This window comes from Salminus brasiliensis, chromosome 4, assembly GCF_030463535.1.
Source record: "Salminus brasiliensis chromosome 4, fSalBra1.hap2, whole genome shotgun sequence".
Taxonomy (NCBI): domain Eukaryota; kingdom Metazoa; phylum Chordata; class Actinopteri; order Characiformes; family Bryconidae; genus Salminus; species Salminus brasiliensis.
Genome location: NC_132881.1, coordinates 20,878,738 through 20,899,019, shown reverse-complemented (window position 1 = coordinate 20,899,019; position 20,282 = coordinate 20,878,738).

Genomic DNA, 20,282 nt, shown 5'->3' with positions numbered 1-20,282 from the left:
AGGTGCAAGAGTAAATTTGTCATTTGAAAATGAATCAGGATAAACCTATGTAGCTCAATTATTATAGTTCAGTGCTTTAAAGTAAGTTTTATGGTGATGTTAGTAAAATATCCAGACCTTTCATAACCTAAATTCAGTAGTAAAAGATGAACAGAGTCCACACTATCTGCTGTGTCATCTACCCAAACAACTTTGTACAAGTGAAAGAGCAATTAAAAATTAAATCATGTAATAAACAGCGCTCCTTATACACATAACTGGAAAACAACCTCATAATTCTCATTACACCTTTACATTATGACTGACAGTAGATATTACAGCTGTAGTAGAATAGTGTTTGAGTAAAAGTATATAAGTATTAGTAGTAATATTTTGAAGTAGTGGACAGTTATAGTGGAAGTATATACTTCAAATAGTTGTGTAAAGTATACTTATGGTAATAGCTTATAGTTGTAATAGTGTGTAGGTACGGTAGAGTATTGTTGTAGTATGTGTATATTTAGAGCAGTAGTATAGAGTAGTGTATAGCTTTATTAATATAGTGTTTAAGTAGTGTGTAGGTACAGAACTATAGTACTGTGCTTAAACTTATACTGTAGTAATTGTGTAAAATTACAGTAGTAGTTCCAGTAGTAGGTGTGTATAGTTATAATAGCAAAGTGTTGAAGTAGTGTTTATTTCTAGTAATAGTGTATGTTTAGTAACATAGTGTTTATGTAGGGTAGTGTAAATATAGTAGTATTATTCATGTAGTGTATAGTAATATAGTTGTACAAAGCTAAATTAGTGTACAGTCATGGCAGTGTAATGTTGAAGGACTGTAAAGCTGTAATAATCATGTATACTTTAAGTAGTGCAGTGTTGAAATAGTATAGTTATAGTAGTAGGCTGTAGTTTTGAATTAGTGTATAGTTTAAGTAGCTGTGTCTAGTTATTGTATGATGGTGTTTAATTAGTCTAGTAGATGGTTAATGTAATTTATTATTTAGGTTGTGTATAATTATAGTAGAAATTTATGTAGATGTCTTGATATTTATTTGTTTTAAGTTGAATTGGAAAAAAACTATGAAAAAAACAAAGTACATTGATTTTTCTGAACATTTCAGATGCAGCACTGCACCAAATCCAGTTAAACATTACTAATAGTGCTTTTTAAATAGCTTCTGTACGTTGGTCAGTGTTCTAGAATTACTGACAAAATCCATTAAATACGTAGAAAAGCACATTGTGACATTTTATCATGATAACAGTAAAACATTGTGACACTGTACACCCCTAATCTCCTGCTTTCCTACCAGCATTGTCCCCATACCAGTACCATACTAGTTTCACCAGGCTTCAGGCTTGTGCTATAGTTACAAAGAGGTATGGAAAGAATCACAAAAACACACACATCTTGTTGAATTGTCATTTTTAAACGAAATGAACGGATGGGCTTTACTGTACTCTGTACTTTCTGACTATCAACATCACATCAATGATTCTGAAATATCAGCTTTTTTGAATGATTTATGCTAAAGTGTCGCACAACTTCATTCCTACTGCTCACGTCAGATTTTCTCTTAAGAATTTGTGCAGTAATCAACACATACGTACCATCCAGTTTCAGTCTGCATACACACACAGCACAAGGAAGTCTACGAAGCCATCACCGTGTCCATACTTGTAGTGAAATCCTTGTTTAAGTTGCTTCTTCTCAGACTTTGCTCACGATTTTATTGCTGTATGGCCACACGCTGCTTACAGTGGATGTGAACTTACATATGATTCACATCAATCACCCAGTCCATTTTTTTTCTCGCTCAGTTTAGTCAAGGGGAACTTCCCCAGGGTTATTCTCAGACAGAGATGAAAAGAAAGAAAGAAAGAAAGAAAAAAAAAACATTATGAGGCGCAAAAAAGTTTTTCCACAGCCTGGCCTACTCTGCTGTTATGCTCTCCTTACAACCAAGTACAAAATGTACATTGAATAATTATATTGGATGTCTCTTTGTATTTAATATTTTCAGAGAAATGACTGCTCCGTTTTCTAATGGGCTCAGTGTGTAAGAACGTATTTGTAAGCTTTCTGTCCAAGCCAGTGTTTGATACGCATGCTTCACATGGGTTTCCCAGCTCAGAGGCCACACTGCACATGGGCTTTGATCATTAGTGAATGATGTGACAGGGGACTTCCAGTTGGGAAATACTGTCCTACTGAATTGTTTTATTAAAGATCACTTACTTTGGTGACTGCGAAAGCAACTCGGGCACCATCTAGTGGACATTTTCACAAGCGTTCTCTTCAGTAGTTGGCACACAAATTAGGGTCTTACATGTCCTTAGTATATTCCCCTAATGAATGTCAGGGCGTATTAATTCCACATGGGTGGAAAAACATTTTGTAGTATTGTATTACTTGTAACAAATCTGACATATCAGAATAATTTCATTTCTTTTTTACTTTGCAGTCTAGAGAGTTGAGAGTCGTATTAGTGTCAAATTAAACCTAGGCAAAACCTGGATAGGAACTGTAGGGCATGTAAGTTGCAGCACCACAATCATAGACTGACTGCTAAAGATGAGGAGCAGCACTTCTGAGAAGGCTGAGTAGTAAGAGTGCATTTTGTTGCTAAAGGACCAAGACTGAGCAATGATGCTGTGCAATACAGTGGTTAAGACACCATCAACTTTTTTAATTTGTCTGGTGTTTGAGTGTTAATTGTACAAACCTGTATGGGTTTACTGCAAATGGTTGGTTTAATTAAAATGGTTTAAGATTAAGCAGATCTGGTATATTTTTTTAATGTCCTAACTCTAAATTTTTACCTACATATTCATTTTTAGTTATGTTTTACTTGAGCCTGTTTGCACACATTGCTTGTTGTTCGGACACAGTGTTAGCTACACAGTGTTAATGTAGGTTCATTACTTTAAGCTAGTCTATTTGTCAGAAGTGCGTTCGGAGTAAAAAAATCATGACATTTACATAATACACAATAAATAAATTAGCTCACTGAGCTGTAAAAAAGAATGTGTTAAACAGATGCTGGCTTTTAAACACTGTTGTGATTTGATGCTCGTGTATTGATATTAGGGCCCCTGAAATAGCATATTCTCAACACTATTTGTGTACCACCTTTGTATTAAAAATTGAAAAAGGATAGGCATGTATCTAATTGCATGTATTTGCTAAGATACATCTTGCTCAAGGCTCAGTGCCACTGATTCACTCACTGTGGGACCCTTTAGCAATAAGCTTAACCCTCTCTACTTACAGTGGGGGGAAAAAAAGTATTTAGTCAGTCACCAGTTGTGCAAGTTCTCCCACTTAAAAAGATGAGAGAGGTCTGTAATAGACATCATAGGTAGACCTCAACTATGAGAGACAAAATGAGAAAAAGAAATTTAGAAAATCACATTGTCACAAGGTTGGCACACACCATTGCTGGTATGTTGGCCCATTCCTCCATGCAGATCTCCTCTAGAGCAGTGATGTTTTGGGGCTTTCGGCGGGCAACACAGACTTTCAACTCCTTCCAAAGGTTTTCTATGGGGTTGAGATCTGGAGACTGGCTAGGCCACTCCAGGACCTTGAAATGCTTCTTACGAAGCCACTCCTTTGTTGCCCTGGCAGTGTGCTTGGAATCATTGTCATGCTGAAAGACCCAGCCACGTTTCATCTTCAATGCCCTTGCTGATGGCACTCAAAATCTCACAATACATGGCCCCATTCATTCTTTCATGTACACGGACCAGTCGTCCTAGTCCCTTTGCAGAGAAACAGCCCCAAAGCATGATATTGCCACCCCCATGCTTCACAGTTGGTATGGTGTTCTTTGGATGCAACTCAGCATTCACTCTCAACGAGTTGTGTTTGTACCAAACAGTTCTACTTTGGTTTCATCTGACCATAAGACATTCTTCCGGAACATCCAAATGCTCTCTAGCAAAATTCAGACGCGCCCGGATATGTACTGGCTTAAGCAGGGGAACACGTCTGGCACTGCAAGATCTGAGTTCCTGGCGGCGTAGTGTGTTACTGACGGTAGCCTTTGTAACGTTGGTCCCAGCTTTCTGCAGGTCATTCACTAGGCCCCCCATGTGGTTGGGCTGAGATCTTACGTGGAGCCCCTGATCAAGGGAGATTAGCAGTGGTCTTGTAGGTCTCACATTTTCTGATTATTGCTCCCACAGTAGATTTCTTCACACCAAGCTGCTTGCCTATTGCAGATTCAGTCTTCCCAGCCTGGTGCAGGTCTACAATTTTGTTTCTGGTGTCCTTCGACAACTCTTTGGTCTTCACCATAGTGGAGTTTGGAGTGTGACTGTTTGAGGTTGTGGGCAGGTATCTTTTATACTGTTAATGAGTTCAAACAGGTGCCATTAAAACAGGTAATGAGTAGAGGACAGAGAAGCCTCTTAAAGAAGTTGTTACAGGTCTGTGACAGCCAGAAATCTTGCTTGTTTGTAGGTGACCAAATACTTACTTTCCACCATTATTTGCAAATAAATTCTTTAAAAATTAGACAATGTGATTTTCAGAATTTTTTTTCTCATTTTGTCTCTCATAGTTGAGGTCTACCTATGATGTCAATTACAGACCTCTGCCATTTTTTAAGTGGGAGAACTTGCACAATTGGTGACTGACTAAATACTTTTTTTCCCCACTGTAAAAGGTGCTGTGGTATGGCTGAACCTGCACTCTGACTATGTTAGTTTGTTAGCTTACTGTGCAGTGTCCATCACTGAAAAAAACACACAGCATAGCAGCTAAGTTGAACCCATGGTTATGGATGTGATCCCTCGGCTACTGTTGGGCCCTTGAGCAAGACATCCATTGCCGTTGTCCTCACAGTTTGACTTGTAGATGGCAGATAGTTAAGCTGAGAACTGGTTTCGGGTGTATCTCTTAGATATAGGAAATAGTTTGACAAAAACATAATACTTCCTTAAAGCCAAATGTAGTCAACCAGTTTAGACACGTTTGGCGTCCAAATAAAAGTACAGACACAATGGATGCTACCACTGTTTATATCCAGGGAACCACAAGCTTCTGTACCAAGTACGTCTGGTTGATCTACTCTTACTAAACAAAAGTGTTTATATTGACATGAGCAGCAATAAGGTCATGGTTATCATTGAAAGCATAGGGTATTTTACTTCAGTACTGTTAAAAGAGTTATTACAGTTACTTAAGAGTTTAGTGTAAATAGAGCACCTCTGTTAGGAATAGAAATGTACATTTAATTCATCTTAAACTTATTTCTCCTATACAAAGGTAAATACGTTTTTATTTTAATTCCATCTTACCTTTTAAATCTCTATCCGATGTTTAAGTGAAGTGTTTTCTGTTAACTTACCAACGTATACCTGAACTTATACCCACTAAAAAAGCATAGTAAGAGCTAGCTACTGTTTTATTTATTCAAATTCCTCCTCCATGAAAAAAGTGGTCTGGGTTTATGCATGAAACTCCTAGGCTGAAAAAGGGGCCCACTCCGGCCCTGGTTCTCAGTTTGTGGGAAGATCATTGATCCTCATGTTAAGGAATAGCTTGCCCATATGGTCCCCCACCACATTGTGTTGCTACATGCAGAGTAAATGTCATTAGAATATGTACTTATATTATTCAACTTGTAGAGTGTTTGTTTTTGTATCCTGTTATAATCTTAAGAACATTTACAGCGAAGTCTTTCACCATTAACAAGTGTGGTGTTGTTTTTCCATAGGGCTATAGAGACAACAAAGGAAACAAAATGTCTTTGGTCGACATCTAAAGGAATAGAAAAATTGTGTAAATTTCATTTTGGGCTAAACCATTGATTGCATAACATGGAAATAGGACCAGTAGCTTCCCTAGATGTGGAAAAAGTAAGAAGATTTGGTCTCAAACATTTTGTGTGTGTAGCATGTATGAATCTACATGTTCCCTATTTAAGCCTTCTTTTGATTATGATGTTTAGTGTCACAGGCAATTTGAGATTCTATTGGGTTTTAACATACAAAAATGTTCTGGTGTAAAACCCAGATTTGTGGATTACAATAGATTATCTTTGTTCATCCACAATATCTAGTGTATAAATATTCGTATGTACATATAAATAAAGTCTATAAAAGATAGACTATCAGGTCACAGCTTAATTGTAAAAACTAGTTATTATGAGAGTGAAGAACTGATTGGGAGTGTGGGCCCAAATACTGATGTTTGCTTTGACAAAAAAGCATACAGCATATGAACCACAGTGGGGCAGCAGAGACTAGCTTTTGAGTCATAAACCAGCATTGCTGCACAAATTCTGCATGTTTGTGTGAATTGGGCTATATTGGCTACGGTATATATATTCTTTAAATTCTGTGGTTTATGTGTCAGGACATAATAATAATAATTAAAAAAACATCTGGTCCTTAGCAGGTCTTAATATTAGTTTAATACAACCCCAGATTAACAATAATACACAACAGGGTCCAAGTCATGATTTATTTAACAAAATTGCCTGAAAAATGCCAATAAAGCCAAAATGCAAAAGGTGTAGGTCTTGCAAGACTCTAATTTATAAAATCCTTATGCTGGCCAGTAAATATGGCTATATTCAATAGTATATCTTATTGAATTCATATTGCTCATAAACAAAAATTAACATCTTTATCAATTACTTGCTGAACTGCATAAATTAGGATATTATCACATCGGCTCTCCCACACTGTACAGTACAGAGTCCAAAAACGGACTCTGTACTGTACAGAACTGTTCATAAAAAGAGGGGAAACAATATTTGGTTCCCTAAATCAAAAATGTGGAAGGTTCCTCAAGAACACGTTTTAAATAAGATGTGTGAGGGTGAGACATCTACATAACAAGAACCTCTACATAGCCTCCAGTGTCTATATAATTGTCTCCTATATCCAAGCCAAAACTCATTTTGGACTGTCTTATGTCCTGTGGAAAAAAGACAACCCATGAAAACCATTGCCTTTTTCAACATATTTATGCACATTTCATTCAATCTTCATTTGAACAACATTGAAGGATGGCGGCAATATAACCAAATTATTTGTGGAATGTAATTATTAGAAATGCAACCTTTTTGTGGTGAGGAAAAAGTTAGGGTACCCCCATATTTATTGCTACTTAAAATTTCTCAAATTAGAATCAAGTGCACTTTATTGCCGGCAAATAATTAGAACATCATTAAACAGGATTTTCTTATTTAAACCTAAGGCATTTAGTTTGATTTGATCTTGGATGTTGAAGGGAGTGGGATTACCATGGCAAAATCCAGAGAGCTTTACTTGAGGTCTTTAGAAAGGAGGTTGCATGTGAATCTAGGAAGGGATTTCAAAAGATTAGAATTAGAAGAATTAGCAATCAGCCATTCCACTGTCCTTTAGGACAAGACTACAGTTTGCCAGAGAACACCTGGACAAAGACCATGACTTCTGGAACAATGTGCTTTAGACAGATACATTCAAAGTTGAATTATTTGGGTACAGTAACAGAAGACATGCTTACCAAACAAAGTATTTGAACACAAGAACTTCACGCTTGTGATAGTGTTAGACTATCTGTCCAAACACTGAAGCTAAAGTGGAGATGGATCATGCAACATGACAATGACCCAAAACATTGCAGTAAATCCACCAAGGAATGATTCTAACCAAAGAAATGGAGAGTTGGGGAATGGCTGGATTAATGGCTGCAATAAACCCCTCAACGATCACACAGCTAAGGGGGAAATACCTGCTATTTTGGCATAAGTTGTCTTCCTCAGTAAGAATTGGCATATTTATTTTGTTTTGTTAAATACTTTATGACTATTTTTTTTGCAAAGGTGATGTAATAGCTTTTTGTTAAAAGTATTTATACAATAAATATAGATCAATTATTAATGTGTCTAAATTTCTTAATAAAGAACTAAATATCCCCTTTTTTTACATGACCATAGCGCTTGTATCTTGACTGCTTTATTTAATCACAGCAAGCAAATAAATTCTCACTCGCAAATTCGAACATTACCTGCTTAATCATCCAAGTAGTCTTATTATTTAATGTAACCTTAAAAAGTATTATCTATTAACTACTGTGAGTTATTACTAACTACTTTGAATTAAACAGTTAAATGGCTATGATTTATTTAGTAGCTACTATAAGTTATTCAGTAACTTCTATAAATTATTAAGCAATTCCTATAAATTCAGTATTATCTATGTATCTTTAAGTAAATATTTAAGTAAATATTTTCAGGAACTACAAATTAATCAGTGACGTCTATGAATTATTCTGTAACTATGAACTATTCAGTCAGTACTATAAACCTTTCAGTAAATATTATACATGAATCAGTAACTACCAAAATGATTCAGTAACTACTATAAATTACTCAGTAACAATGTAACTCTAGAGTGCAAAGGCTCAGACTTTAGTTATTGTTAAATGCGAGTTACACTTGATGATTCGGAGGCTGCCTTGGCTGCTCCCAAGCAGCACTTTCCCATTCCCTTCCTGACTCTGGAGGAGACAAAGGAAGCCGCAGACTTGAAGGCGAGAGTGTAGACGAGCTGAACGCTTCTGAAGGCTGGGGGCCAGGGGCTGCATGACAAAGAGGTAGAGGGCTGCCTCCCCCTGGAGAGAGAGTGGCGCTTCTGCCCAGCGGGCTCCTTACACTCTCCTAAAACAGAGGAGGGGGGACTGTGGGTGGGTGTGTGTGATGGTGTGTGAGTGTTACTGATATCAGTCGAAGTATGTATGTATTATGCAAGTGGGTATTACTTCTGTTACTACATATTACATATTTGCACTGCATACTATTTATTTTGCATGAATATTAATCATGAATATTAATCATATTGCATGTCACATATTGCAACAGGTGTGAAATATTAATAGGTAGGAGTGCAGAGAAGGAATCTGTGAGCTTTATTATTATGATCTTCACTTGTAAAAGGATATAAGACATATTTTGCTTCTAATTATTTTACATTTTTTCTTATGCACTTTGGCATCTTCATTTTCTTGTCCTGCATTCCTCAATTCTTTGTCTCTCCCATCTGTGTTCCTTGTTGATTTATAATCTGTGATATTGTCATTTCATGCCTGCAAGTTTATGTAAGATATTATTGCTCAAGTCAGCTTTTTTGCCTCATAAATGTTGAATAAGTGATCTAAACTTGAAACATGATTCTTCTGACCACTCTTTTTGCAGTCCAGAAATGTTTCATTAAAAGGTAACGCAGTGCACAGTCAGCATTCAAATGAACAATCCAATGGGCCAAAAAAAGGTCAGTTCTCAGACATACTTTATTCATGTAACACACACTTCAAAGCACAAATTACTTCTCTGTAAAGCACATACATCTGGTCGGCAGGATGCAGTTTTAAGTGGTTCCTTTCACAGGCGCTAGAGAGCTGAAAGAGAAAGGAGGGGCAAGGACAGGGGTGGGCTTCAGCAGACAGAGGCAGGGCCAGTGGGATGTCCCATCACTCTCTCCACACTTCTGCTGTCAGCGGCTTTGTACGGAAGCATTACTCAGGCCTCCAGCCACAGGTTCCTAGGTAACTGCAGGCAGGGGGTGTGTGTCTGTGATGAGGGGGATGAAGGAGTGGTTTGGGCCGAGCTTTGTTGACATCAGGACAGAATCGTAGTACCTTACTTTTGTCCAGTAGACTACAACCACTTTATCGGCCATATGGTTCTCTTCTCACTTTACCTGCAGAACAAGTGTTAGGTTATAAAGTGCATTTATATGTATACCAAGTTTATCAACTTTTAACAGCTGATTATTTCCACTTTTAAACAAGTAATGTTAAAACACATGGTTCAGTCGCTCCCTGCAATCTTAAGAGTTAGTTGGTAAAGGCAATAAATTTATGTGGAATCATCAAAAATCAATAAACCCAAGGAACATATCTTGTAGATGGATCACAAAAGGACATTTCAAAATGTGTTCTATACAGCTCCAAAAAGGGTTCCTATTGTTACGAGTTAAAGAACCCTTTATGTAATATATATAATATATATAACCCTAATGATTATGTAGTGTATGATCAGTGATACTTTTAAAGAAATATTAAAGAAATCCTTATCAAATGCTTTGAAGGAAGATCAAAAACATTTTTGGAAAGTGAATCATGGGAAAAAAGTTATCCTTATATCAGTAGGACACGCCTCTAATAAGATGCTTCAAAAAGTTTCTACATAATGTTACCAGTACAAAAGCAATAAAGGCAAGTTTAAAACAGTAGTTTAAATAGGTAGTTTTCATGCATGGTACACTTGCTTGTGTGTATGCATTCTAATTCTTTTCTTGATTTCAGTCAAACCCTCTCATTTGATTTAATTGTCTGTTCGTATTTATATAGAAAACACACACCCCCCCCCATTGCCAAAGCATATAGGAAAATACAATTAGAAAAGAATAGAGAAAACATCTCAAATGCAGGAGGTTTCATGCTGAGTTTTTTAAATGTTTATTTTTTTCCCCAGCCACAACTTTTCTGGTAATTAGTTTTTTGCTTTAGTTCACATTGTGCAGTTGTATGATATCCCCCCTGCAAACGAGACATCATAATGATCTCTTCATGTTCACTGTTGAAACGAATTTCTATTTTCCAAGGGAGTACTTTCTTTGGAGAGCACCCAGTTTGATTTTCCTAATCTTTTAGATCAAAGCCCTTGGCCGGTCATCATCGTGGATTAATGTGGTCCACCCGGAGGACGGCGTCAGCGGCCGATTGATGTGGTGCGTCGCTGAGGTAACCGTGTACACTGGCTCTGCTGGCGCTGCTGCTCTTGGTCAATGATTTACTGGCGGGGGGGGGGTGGCCGGGACGGCCTGAGAGTGGCCCGCTGTCACTTTTGCTTGCCACTGCCGCCGTGTTTTAAGGCCTTGTTAAGGCAAATGGGATTCTCCTGCCCAGGAGGCCGTGGGCTAGCGGCTCCGGACCACTGCAGAGGTCCCTGGTGTTAAAACACTAGGCAAATCCACAACTCATCAACCTGCACCACCTCATCCCGCCCCAATCACCCATCCATCCACCCCCTCCGGCCATCAGGTCAACAGTTGGTCCCAAGAGCCAAAGTGGCTGGGCTTTCTGCCAGTGTCAAGAGGCTCCGTCTGAGATCGTCCCGGGGTAATTAAGTAGGGGACGCGGGTCAGTGTAGACAAATAAATCATGCCGATAGTCCAAACACTGGCTCTGAATGCCTCTGGTGGAGCAAAAACAAGGAGTCGCCCCATGCTTGTTACTGCCTGGCTTGAAGTCCGTCAGTATGCTTCACTTTAAACCACCCCCAGCACCCCCCTGCCCAAAAAAAAAAGAAGGCAAAGATGGAAAACAAGCTTTGTGCAAGATCAAATGCTGTGCAAAAGGAGCATGGGCTTTAATTGTTGAGCTTTATCTTTAAGATAAAGGCAGGCTGGGAATCACTTTAGTTAGTCTTTATTGGTGAACAAAGCAGATTATGGCTGAAAGAACGCTAATTGTCCTGCGGAAGTGTGAAGCATGATGAAAGGTAACGGCTTAAGGGAAAAAATGACTATTGATCAGAAAAGCACTCTCTCTTGATGACTTCAAAATCACCGTAATCAAAAAGAAGCCAACATGCTTCCAGAAGATGTGACTAGCCGCATTGTGATGAAATGAATTTTAACTGAAGAAGTGGTAGGCTCAGACTGCCAGCGTGAGGGCCATCAGTATCTAAACCACAGAGTGGTATGAGAAGTTAGAGGGAGTAAGTTTGGCGCCCACAAGCAACATTGGCCAATGAGACCTGTGGGTTACAATCCAGCATACCGCCAAACAAGAACAACTTGGCAAGCTTGGAAGCAGCCATTTCACATTCATTTTAATGAGATACTTTTCAAATGACAGGGCAAATACATGAACCACATCATGTTTCATTGCACTCACTGAAAATTTACAGGAAGGACAACCAAATAGAAGAAGCATTATTCATTATTGTACAAATTATGTTCCCTTTGTCTATACCCTTTACCTTACCATTGATTGGGCCAGGAGGCCATAATCTATGCCGCTCAGGCATTAGATTAAGTAATTTGGTGCTACTTTCTTGGCAGACAGTTCTGGAAAATGTCCAGTTTTCTGTTTTGTGTTAAGCCTGAAAGTGCTGCCAACCTTTGTTTACTCCTCATTCTCATCCTTCCTCGTCAGACATGCTCTCCCAAATGATGGGGGCGTTCAACAACAGCTTAATGATTCATTAATGCTGAATAATGCGAACAAAACAACGGGGGAATAAAGAAGGGTTTTTTGTTTTTTTTGAAGAACCTCCCTAGATCCAGCGTGCCTCTTCCTATGTCATGGCTCTAATGGTTAATGCCAAGAGGTGGGAAGGAATGGAAGACCCTATACCATGTCAAATTGGCCTTTCTCTCCAGGGTCAGGACATTCTGTCTGGGTCCACTTGTGTCTTTTCCTCAGAAGTTTCCCCTATTCATGCAGACAATGTAACTGTCAGTCTGAGCAACAGTTCCTGTTTCCACTGGCTCCACAACTCACAGGGTTACACAATATTTCACAGCGCCAAACAATCGCCTGTCTGCCCGGGCCAACCATATGGTTACTATGGGGCGCAATATTGACACACATCACTAATTATTCATAAAAACGGGGCAGAACAGGGAAAAGGGCAAAATAGACTACAGCCAAGGATTTTTTTTGCAGCTCAGCAGCTTTTTTGTATTTTATTTTAATATCATTCGTACAAGAACATGTAGACCTACATTGCAAATTATGCACCAGTAAAAATGTTTAGCTTTTTACTTTGCAGCCATTTGATATTTGCCAAATATTTGGTTATATTTGTTTGGACCTGTACAGACTGCAAAATAAAAAAAATATACAAAAAAAACAAAAACAAATTAAAACTGACATTAAAAAAGAAATATTATCATCAGTGTGAATGTTCTAACTATGCTGTAACATAGCTTTAACATACATTGTAAATTATGGTTTATGAAGATATTAGAATGTAATATCTGTGAATTCAAAGTTCAAAAAAGTTAAATTATAAAAAATAAAAAATGTTTTTAATCTAACCAAGAAAAAAAGTTTTCTCATGACATTGTGTAAAGAATATTATTTGATTTGATATTTCTATTGTTTTTATTTGGTTTAAGTCATGTCTTCTAGCAAATATGTCCTATTATACTGCAAAATATTGCACGTTTATATAAGATATAAGCAACATTATCTTTGTATCTCTGTATCAACAATATTTTTTGCTAAACTGACTTTAAGCAAGTAAAAAAATAATATAAAACAGTTTATTTAGGAATCTTACAATATTGCATTGATCTAAAAATCTGAAATATTAGACATATAGGCTGGTCCTGGGATCATTTCACTGGCCAATATATTACATTGTACTATGGGAGAAGTCAATGGAACATATTTAAGATTGAGCCCAGATGTGATCCCTTTGACAGGTGCACCCAAAAGAGAAATATAGTGAAAAGTATTATACCATGCAAATATGTAGCACATCCTGTTATGCCAGTGCCGTGTATATCACACATTACTGTATTGGTTTGTTGGATATGCCATCAAGGCGGCATTCCATTTTATCCTCTAGATACCTGTATCTAAACTCTATCTGAGTCTGTCTGGAGTTAGGAAAAATGCTTAGTTCATTTAGAAACATTATATTGCCCGAGTAAGCTGAATAATTGTCAATTGTCTGTTGTACTGTGAAATTGTCACATTATTGTTTAATTGGGCTTCAGAACCTTGTGTATGATTATGTTTGTTTAAGACAAAAACGTAGGAAGATTGAAGGCTACAGCAAACATCCATAATCCCAATGATTGCAGGAGCTTTCTCAGCAGGGTGTTTCTCATCTCATTCACAATCAATTAATTTCTATCCAGTGTTCAAAAAGAGAGGAGCAGAGTTTACTGAGGAAAAAAGTCACATAGGGTTCAATATTTAATGCAAAAATGTGAGGTTAATTAAGTGTGTCTGTCCCTCTGCCCGCCACTTTGTGACCCCCTACAAGGTGGGAAAGTCCGCATGTCCATCAGCCCGTGACAAGCCCATGTAGGGCCAGACTGCATCAAACTGCTCCGCGGCTCGAGTGATTGACAGGCTCTCCTGTCATGCCTGACTGAAAGGGCGGAACTTCCTGGCTGATGGGTTCTGACAGGATGGAGTGAGAGAGAGGTGTTTCCATCAGATTACACAAGACACGGTACCACATACTCTTAAAAATAAACATGGCAAAAGGGTTTTTAAGAGCAATGCCATAGTACCACTTTAGCTTCCCCAAAGAACCTTTCAATAAACGATTATTTAAAGAAAAATTTGACCTGTTCTCTGCCTGCTGCATCTGTAACATATGGTCGATTACTATGGACAATCATAATTTAGACACATTTACCTACCCAATGAAAGACTAGTATATCATTCGACTCAATGGGCTGTAGGTTACAGGCCAATGGGTTTTCTGTTCTTGTAGTGCTGATGCAGTGCTGATCACAAGATGCAGTACAGCAATGGTTAAAAAAAAGATGAGCCTTGAGATCAAGATTGAACCAGAGAGGCTTAATATCCTAGGACCATTTGATTTGGTTATCCTGACACACAAAAAGCATTTGTGCTGCTGTTGAGCTTGCTGAATTTCAAAGCAAAGTGAAGAGTGAAAGCAGAGTGAAAATGTCCTAAATAAAAATAAACAACAAAATCTGTTGTTACCCTCACAAGTGTTATAGAAACAAATGTACATTTCTAAAAACAAGTTTAAGATGTTTAAGAGCCATTTAAGTCAGGTGTATATAAGTGAGCCCGCTGATTTGAGTGTTGTCTGTTGCAAACATTAGTTTAGATAACCATCCCAGAACTTTTTTGAGGGGCACTGTAGATCTACCAATAGTCTAGCTCTACAGTGAAACTTGGAATAAGCAAGTGATCCTTCTGTCTATTTTATGATCTATTGAAAGAGAACTTCGTACTGCCTTCTTAAAACTATTTAATAGATGTGAATTGAACTGAGAACATTGTCACTCTAAAATGTTCCATTCAGTACTAGAGCACCTCCACCTGAACTCCAACGTCCCTCTCAGCTGGTACACTGGTCTCCCTCTGAGCAAGGTGAAGGTACACACTTAGCTAAAAGGCCACCAATCCAGATGTTGCATAGGCACAGATTCCCTCCCATGGGGGTTTGTTGGTGGGCACCACATCTGGCTGCACAGAAATCTGGCATATTGCGCTCCATCTGCCTGGTTGGTTTAAATCAGGCCTGGCCCGACCCTGAAATGGACCATTTCAACCGGTGCCATAAATATTGAAATTTTGGGGGGTGGGCAACAGCAGGTTTTTAGCACAGCCCCCGAGAACAGAGCGAAGCTCAAACTTTGGCAGCTTCTGAGCAGCTTCTGCCAGTCTGTTAGCATTCGCACAACACTTACCTCGGCTTCCCTGGCAACAAAAGCCATTGCTCTCCTGTCCTGAGCAATAGCGTCGCACCGAGCCAAAGGCGCAGTAATATGAATGTCACCCCACTTGGTATGTTCCATCAGGGAAATTTACTTTTTAGCCCGGTGCTGTCTTTGTCCATATGCTGATGTTTTCATATTCCAGAAAATTAGTTCAGGGACTCGTAAAGTTTCTTAAAGTCCAAATTATACCCTGATGCTGCAGAATGAAAGGGCCAGCCTTCTGTCACAGTGCAAAGACTTAAGTGTACCTCAGTACTCCTCTGTCAGAGAGCTGGCTCTAGCTCCAGCCCCAGCTTATCTATTTTTCATACACTGAAGCGCACTCCTAGACTAATGAGGCTGTAAACATCTTTACGCACTTTAAAGAAAGGAATCAAACACTTGCACTAAACTGCATTGAACTGCTTTGGTTCTGCTTTCTCCTGATACAGTGATACTTTGCCTAGGGTTTGCCTAGGGTTAGAGTTAGGCTTTTTCCTACGTTTTTCACTGGAATAATGAGACTAATGTGGGGATCAAGTAGTGGAAGCTTACATTTCAGGTCAAGCATCATGCAAACTGTTTCCCAATTCATAACTTGCCTCTGCAGACCATACAGAGTTGTTAAACAATCTTAAATAGACTTGATTATGTGGTTTCTGACATTCATATTATCCTGTTAGCACTAATATTTAAAAGTAGACATTACTTGCAGTGATTGAAGCCTTCTCTGTACATTTGTCAGTGTCGGAAACCACTACTGACCGTGCACCACAGGCTTATTAATCAGTTATTCTTAATAAATCTTCTGTCTTTAGGAAATTCTGTACTATGAAACTGACATTTTTGCTGTTGGGGAAAAAATAACTTTCATGTACATTTTCTAAAAAAAGGAGCTTGACATTGCAGTTCCCCTCTACAATCATGTAATGTTAAGGAGTTGCTACATGTGATAATGTGTGGTTAATGTGTTTTGATATGTTACTATATGAAAAGTGCATAAGATGCTGAACATGTATTCCGTCTGAGTCTGAGAGGAACAGTAGTTAATGTTGCATTAGCATTATCTATAATTGTGGTCACTAGACATAATATAGACGTTATATAGATTTACAGTACGGTGATGCGCTGCGCCTCTGTTACCTTGGCAGCATTATGACTTTATGTGACCTGTCAAAACTCAAGAAAGCTGGCAATAGCCATAAGAAGTGATGAGTGTATTAGTTTATTACTAATAAGAAGTATTTACTTTAGATTTACAATGCTGTATTTTTCTGATATTTACAAGTAATGTAGGGATAACAGATACAATAGAAAACCACATAATGACACACAACACATTCCTAAATATGAATGATAAACACGCAATAAACATTTGGCATGCTCCCAGACCCCCTGAGGTTATGCCTTTAATCTGTCCCTTGGGACAATGACAAAGTACAAGTAGAGTCTTGTTTCGCTATGATACATATTCTGATTGTCACACAAAAAATGAAAAGCATAAAAACACACTTCTGATATGCATATGGTGCACTTTTCATCCAACTGTTTTCCAAACAGTTCTGAATGGTAACTTTAAGGCGGTCAGATTGGTCAGTGTGTCTGCGCCATGCCCCGCAATGTCCTGTAGCTCGTGGCTAATGGCCTAAAGCGGCTGGACACTGCGGCGGCTCTCTTCCCAATCAGCGCGGTTATGTAAGATGTCAGGCCTTTTTTTTCTGCAGACGCACCCGCTCCTGTGTCATTCGCACCAGATTATCTGCTAACAGATGCTGGGTCCAGCTGGTGCCTAAAAAAGTTTATAGCTTGGTTGGAACGAGGGTCCTCACACTCTCCACAATGTTGGCCACCATCGCCTTTTTTAATGAGTCACGAATTGCCTGTTTATCTCCCGCTCCCTGCTGTTTCGGCATTTTCCCTTCCAGAACAATCCCAGAAACACATGCTGCTACAGACGCAAGTGCAATGTGCCACAGACATTCGCAGCCAAATTGTTACAAGGAACAAAGTTGTGTTTTTTCTCACTCTCTCTCTCTCTCTCTCTTCTCTCGCTCTCTCTCTCCCTCTCTCTCTCTCTCTCCCTCTCCCTCTCCCTTGCTCTCTCTCTCTCTTTTTTCTTCTCGGGCATCAAAAATGTGTGAAAAGGATTACAGGCTGCGCAGTTAAAGCGGAAGACTCAGATGTTTCGTTTGACCCTTTCAATATGGTCAGCCAGACGAAGCCGGGCCCATTTGAAGGCTCAACAAACACTCAAATGACTCTATAATTGGCACGCTTTTGTTGTTCATGTTTTGGCTCTGTCCAAAACTGTGCTAAACACTCTCTGTAATGGCTTTACATTATGACAACACATGGCTGACGCGAAAGGGACCGAAGCTGGCAAGGCCTCGAAGAAGTAGCAGGTGGTGTTGACAGTTTTGCTTTAAGTCTTTGGGTAAAAAACAAATGTAACAAATAAAAAGATTGTTTAAAAAGTTCAGATCATAGCTAGATGCCTCCAGCCCAACATCAGGCTTAAAGGAGGGTTTGCATGTTTATTGAAAAGTAGCAAAAAGATCCTGCAAATAAAATGCACCAAACTACATCAAGGGCGTCCAAACACAGCAGGGCTCTTCATTCCCATGGTACACATAGGATTAGCCATGCTGATATTAAAGAAGCACTGAGGCTTTCTCTACACTATCAACAAATGTTAGAAATAATGGTTCATATTTTTTTGTTTGTCCTATATATATATATATTTATATATATATATATATATATATATATATATATATATATATATATATATATATATATATAATAGTCATTGAATAAGAATAGTGGGTAAACCCACCCTTGGCTTAAATGACACTAGCGAGATGTTGTAGCTTGACTGCATAGGTGATGGAAGGTGTTCAATGTAGAGGTTTGAGCATCGAGTGCTCGGTACCACTTGCCGGAGTCATAGTTCCTCTCTGGCTTGTGGGGCACGTTTGTCATAGCACTGGGAGGCACTTACTGTGCGAGAATTGGACTTCTCCATACAACTTCTCTCTTCTCTACAATGGTTTTAAAACAACCTTCAAAGTCAGTTTCCAAGATGCTACCACCCTCCCCCACTGCACAGTCATATCTGAATATTATGACCAGCCCTATGTTGGCTTCATTGTATTTTCTGAGTTGTTTGTGGAAATGCAGCTCGAACCCAGAAGTAAACAGCTTCTTGACTGATTGACACATCAACATTTTAAAAACTGTGTAAATTAGATTTCTGGTTGAACTACTAGAACACCTTCACACATAGCAGTACCTAAACTTCATCTGTGCAGCACAGTACTGTGAAGCTTTTCCACTCTAGAAGTGAACTCCAGTGCCCTGGAAGAAACTGAGTATGTGTGGAATCCTGGCAGAAGAGAGCCGTCGCCCAGTGGCGTGAATTTTTTATTTTTCCTGCTATGCCCCCCCCCTTTTCCCCTCCTCCTTTTGTACCCGGCACTGAGGTTAGTCTTTTTTGCATTCTTCTCATTGTGCAGGTCACTTAGGCGGAGGCGGCCGAGTAGAAAAGACTGGAAACAAAGGGCCGTAAATGTCACCCCTTCAGTATCAGCCCATTGACTTGCTGCTTCCCCACCAAGATGTCACTGTTCGACCAGCTCTCTTTAAAACAGCTTAATTAGCTGAAAGCCCAGCCGCTTGTCTGAGTGCGTTTCATGTCGCAAAAATAAAAACGGTGGAAAGAGAGAAAAGTGTCTCTCTCCGCCTCTCATTGTTCCCTGACAGACTGCCTCGGTTCCTTCGAAGGGGAAACTCAAATAAAACAACATTCCTTTCACTTTTACACTTGACATCTGCACTCAGGTTGATTGGGGGGGGGGCTTTCCACATGTGCAGTTCAAAACACTGAGGGCTGTAGCGTTGTTATGTAAGACTATGCAGAAACTGACATAAAATATTTTTTTTAAAAGAACATGATGTAGTCATAGTTATGAGATCACTAGTCAGACGTTTGGATACACCTGACAGAATGTGCGTTATCCATCATTTTTAAGCAATGCCTAATATTCACACATATATAAACAACTTTCTTCTCTGAATGTAGTTAATTTGCCGAGATATGTGCAGAAACTGACATAAACTTGCATATGTGGTCTCTGTCATCACATATTGGTATTTAAAGAAATGGACAGAACACACTGTAAACATGGTTTGTCCATTGGACTAATACATCATATGGTGGCAAGCATTTAACTATTTAACTATGTAAGTATTTTGTTTTATTCAATTCAAATAAATACTTGTTAATGACTATGTCTAAATTTAGATTAAAAAACTCACTTTACTGTAATATCAAAACTTTTCAATACCACATCTTCATTTAATTCATTTTCCGCACATAAAATATTTTTACATTAACTTACATTAAGTAACAAAATGCTTCTGACACATTAAAAATAAGAAATACGACTATCGACATGTTGGCTAACAATGTAACTTAGTGTATTGTCATGATAGAAATTGAAAGAAATTGAAATGTGAACCATATGAACTCATCTCATATACAATATATGTCCTACACTGTATGTGTGATGCGTGTTGAAGAGGGGTTGGTGGCACTGCTGTTTCTTTCAGCCTCAGCCTCTTGTCCTCTTTTCACAACGGGCCCCCGTTAGCCCTTTATCCCAGTCCCACTTCAAAGACTCCAAACAGATTGATTCTCATGTGAACACAGCTGAAGCGGGGACCCTGGCTTTCTGCGCCTTCTTTGAACTGCTGGCCGCCTGTTTACCGCCTGTTTGTGTGCCGCCGCATGAAGATGGACCGTGGCAATCGGAAAACAAACTCCCATTCACAAGGCCATGTCAAAGGTGAGTGGCGCTCTATGG